The following is a 5,006-nucleotide window of genomic DNA, read 5'->3' as shown; positions in this document are numbered from 1 at the left end:
GTTAATTTCCTCTCTAGATATAAGAGGGCGATTCATAGCAAAAATAAACGATTTATTTAGTAGAATGGGGGATATAATAGAATAATAATTATTGATATCAAATTGGATAAAAGAAATTCTATTATTTTTATCTAGAGATTTAAACCAATCTATTACTTCATCTGTATTAAACCATAGACTTAAGGGAAGATTAGGAATTATTTGGGGTAGAATGTTGTCCAAAATAGATTTAATAAGTCGGCCAATGTCCGACTTAGTTGGACATATGAGTCTTACCGAAGGGTTTTCTAAGAAATTTTTATTATGGTCCTTAAGATTGATCCTGGGTTCACAAGGTATAAGAGGCTCCGTTCTGTCAGTCAAATTGTAATTATCCATAACTTTTTTGATTTCTAGATTAATTTTTTCAAATTATTCTTTGTTGTTATTTTATACCTTAAGTTCCTTCCTAATGAGTCTGCTGTAAAACGTATAATCCAATTTATAAAGATTTCCTGTTTTGTCTGCTGAGACTAAGATCCCTTGCTTATTCCGAATAGAATTAATAAAATCCTTAAGATGTTTAAGGTGTGGATTGTATCTCAGTGGATGCTCCCTGAATTTTATATTCGCGATAAGGTCCAGTAGATCTTTTTCAAAGTTTTCAAGTAATGGGTTCGGAGGTGGGCTCTTTCTACTTCTAAAAGTCCTTTTGTAGTTCTTATCCATATGTGCTAATTGAGGGTCTTTTTTCTGTTTGATATCGTAGTGGTAGGTAATCCATCTAATTCTTCTGATAAATTCGTTGGTTCTGAGGATCAATAGCCAAATGTATTCATCCTTACTATGTAAGGGGATATCTTTAGGGGAAAACTCTATATTTACCCTTTCCATCCTTGTTGAGAAGTTAAGGACCAGAAAGCATACACAATGTATGGAATTATATATAAATTGACCCTTTGTTCTAGTGACAATCTGTTCTTCTTTTACATCTCCTGAATTTTCCTCTTCTTTTCTTCAACTAACTTGAATTCTTGACCTTCCCTTACCCCCATCCTTACAACTAAGGAACTTTTCTTACAACAGTCAGTTGTGAACAAAGTTTTGGTCAGTTTGCATCCAAACTACACTACCTCATGTTCCTAAGATTCATATCTACATCTTTATCTGTATATTTACCGTCCTTAAGATGTTATTAATTGATCTGAGAACTTTATATTATTGGAAAACCTATATAAAATTAGCTGAAGATTACTCGGCATCATAAATCTGCTGATAATATTTACAGCTTTTAATAAAATGTTGTAGTATGAAACAATTGTACTAAATTACCGGATTCATTCTTGTTGCTTATTTTTGATTATAATCACCCCGCATATGTTTATGGGTAACACCATAAAAAATTCTGGTGCATCTAAATTAAGTGCCATATTCATTTGAATCTAAATTGTTGCTGAACTTATGTGTGTATATATATATATATATATATATATTGGTATATATACATGTATGTGTATATATATGTATGCACATATATGTGTGTATGCGTATACGTATATATATAGGTATGTGTATATATGTGTGTATCAAAAATATATAATTTATAATTTATATATATATATATATCTGTAGGTGTGTGTCTGTATATGAATGTGTCTATATATAGTTATATATACATATATGTATTTGCTTTGTATGTATTTGTCTGTGTATCTATCTATCTATCTATCTATCAATCAATATATATATATATATGTATATGTATATATATGCATATGTGTATGTATATGCATATATATGTGCTTGTATATGAATGTATATATATGTTATATATAAATGTGAGTGTACATGGTTTGTATATATGTCTTGCAAACAACTTGCACATGCAAGTGCTACCAGTTAAAAGCTCCGTATACCGCAAGCTAGCAAGTTTATGGGTCATCAAGAGAGAATGCGCGCCGTTTCGGGGCCCCGCTTGCTAGATCAGCTTGTTATGAAGAACTCAATATACTTCTAGCCATCGCTCATCGTCTCTTTTTAACCAAATCCAGTGGCTAGCCTTCTCCACTGTAAATTGGATATCAGTCATGGTGGTATTGACTTTACGATGAGATAGGCCTAGCGATAACAACAGTCGTCTCACGCTGTGTCCAATAAACCCTCTACATCCGACTTCGATAGGAAAATTTTTCGCTTTCCAGCCTGCGTCTTCACATTCCTCGAGGAGGTTTTCATAACGGTTCAATTTTCGAGCCCGAGCGGCGTCCATATTATCTTCATGAGGAACCGTTAGCTCGACTATATTTACAACTTTCTTTCTTTCACACCACATCAAAATATCTGGTTTTTTAGAAACTGGGATGGGAAAGAAAACCTGGCACCCAGGTAAATCTGCAGTTACCTCCCAATAGCCGTTCCATTTTTCATTTTTCTCAGGAAGTTTCTTGATCTTCTTGAAACGGATCCGCTGACCTGGTCGCACGAAGGTAATGAAATCTCTTGATGGTACTTTTAACAGGTTTTCCTCAGTGTTGTTGAGATGAATTTGGTTCTTTATAGCATTGAAGATAACCTTAAGGACCAAGTTGTGCCTCCATGTGTACCTGTTCAATGCTAATAAACAGTTGGAAAGAATATTTTTTTAGTGTACCGAACTTTCCACATTTGAAGATGTCATTCTCTAAGACGTTCCATCTTACTAGATTCGTAGGTGATGGCAAAACATATATATATATATGCATATATATATATATATATATATATATATATATATATATATTATATATATATATATATATATATATATATATATATATATATATATGCATGTGTATGTGTGAATATTGTGTATATGTGTGTGTATATATACATATACATGCACATGCATTTATATTTTTAAATTGTATAATAATGTGGACACATAAACAAACGTGGATTAATTCATAATGTTTTGTATTAAGATCAAGTGAAGCTATTTGTTTTGATGTGTTACAATATTTATTGTAAATTTTAAGTAAGGTGTCTTCGTTGTACTTAAATCATTATACATTTATAATTAAATTGATTTAATTTATAAATTAGTGATAATATTAAGAATACTAAATGAATAATTTTCTATAATGCCATATTTTGATCAAAAACATTTATTTCCAAGTACATATTTCCGGCTTTTTTTAATAGCTACGTTATTTATAAACTTCGACTTATAAAGGTATCTTTTTTCCTCAGGTAGACTATGTAATTTGGTATTTATGATGGGAATTGTGTTTGTGTAGATATGAAAAATTAGATTGCAACAATTATTATAAATAGTTATATATTTGTGAATAGTCGTATTTATATATATTAATGATGAAACAACCTCTATATATATTGCAATACCCTCATTTCATTTATTCTGAAAGACTCGGTAATATTTTTACTTATTGTTTATAGTTTATTTTCTTTTTATCTGACAAGTAATATAATAGTCGTACATCTTTTTACTTGTTTATTTTAATTTACGGAGTTCTCCTTCCGTTAAACTATTTAAATAAGGACCATTACTCGTTAGTTACTTTGAATAATCTTTATGTCAATAACAATAGATAAATGAGAGAGGTTATTGTACAAGCCTCAAATTGTGTAGGTCTTTACCTCAATGAGGCCAAAACTGAATACATAAACAAGTGCCTGTCCAACAGTGATTGCATCATCCATGCTCTCAACAATGCGCCCTTAAATATGGTTTCTGATTACAAATATCTTGGGTCATACATATCATCATCTGGAAAAGACTTAACTAGAAAGGGTATGGCCTGGTCAGCCTGTACTGACATGCATAAGATCTGGTCATCAAATCTAAGTAGAGATTTCAAACTTGAAATCTTCAAAGCCACAGTCGAACCAATTCTACTATATGGCTCAGAAACCTGGACGTTATCAAAGAAGCTTGAGAGGCGGTTGGATGGAACCTACTCTCGCCTCCTTATGAGAGCTCAAAATCTCTCGTGGAAGCGCCATCCAACCAAAGTGCAAATATATGGGAAACTACCACCTGTGTCATTGTGAAAGTTAGGAGAGTCCAGTTTGCTGGACATTGTTGTAGAGCTGAAAAAGAAGTAATTTCTACTCTTCTCCTCTGGAAGCCATCTACTCGCATTACCAGAGGGCGCACACTCTCCTACCCTGATGTAATCTCCAGGGATACAGGCATCCAGCAACAGGACCTCCGTAATGCCATGATGGGCCGTGAAGTCTGGCGTAGCATGGTAAATTCCATTGTCTCGACCACGGTCGAACAATGATGATGATGATGAAAGTTGGTTAAAAAGGAAAGATTTAAAACTGCTGCTGCTGTTTCTCGGGAAATGAGCATTGTACTGAAGAAAACATTATCTCGAAAAACTGTGTCTCATCGTTTAGTTGAACATAACCTACAAGTAAGATTACCTGCAGTGAAGCCACTGATCAGCTTCAAAAATAAAAAAAAGTGTCGTCTTACCTTTGCAACCGAACATGTGTTGTGGTCTCAAGAAAAATGGCAAACGGTGCATTTCAGTGATAAATCTAAGTTTATGTTATTTGGCTCAGTTGAAAAGTAGGTGAAAAATTGTCGCCTAAATGCCTTAAGATTAGTGTTAAATTCGGTGGAGGAAGTGTCATGGTTTGGGGGATGATATCTGGAGATGGCACGGGCTCTTTGGTGCGATTACACGGAAAGGTAAATGCAGGAGTTTATAAACAACTTGTAAAAGATCATGTCTTGCCTGTGCTGAGAAATTCAACTAAGCGACCACCCATATTCATGCAGGACAATGCCCCATGTCACAAGGTTAAGGTGGTCATGAACTTCCTCAAGGCTGAAAAGGTTATTATTATGGATTGGCCTGCTCAAAGCCCAGATCTCAATCCTATTGAAAATGTGTGGAATATTCTAGGAGAACGTTCAAAAGCCAGAAAACCTAAAACAACCGAGCAATTATGGAATTCCGTTCAGGAAGAATGGAATAAGGTCACCTAGCAAAAAATTGAAAATTTAATTTCCT

Source organism: Octopus sinensis, linkage group LG1, assembly GCF_006345805.1.
Source record: "Octopus sinensis linkage group LG1, ASM634580v1, whole genome shotgun sequence".
Classification (NCBI taxonomy): Eukaryota; Metazoa; Mollusca; class Cephalopoda; order Octopoda; family Octopodidae; genus Octopus; species Octopus sinensis.
The sequence above is the reverse complement of the archived record's forward strand: the minus strand, read 5'-3'. Positions refer to the sequence as shown.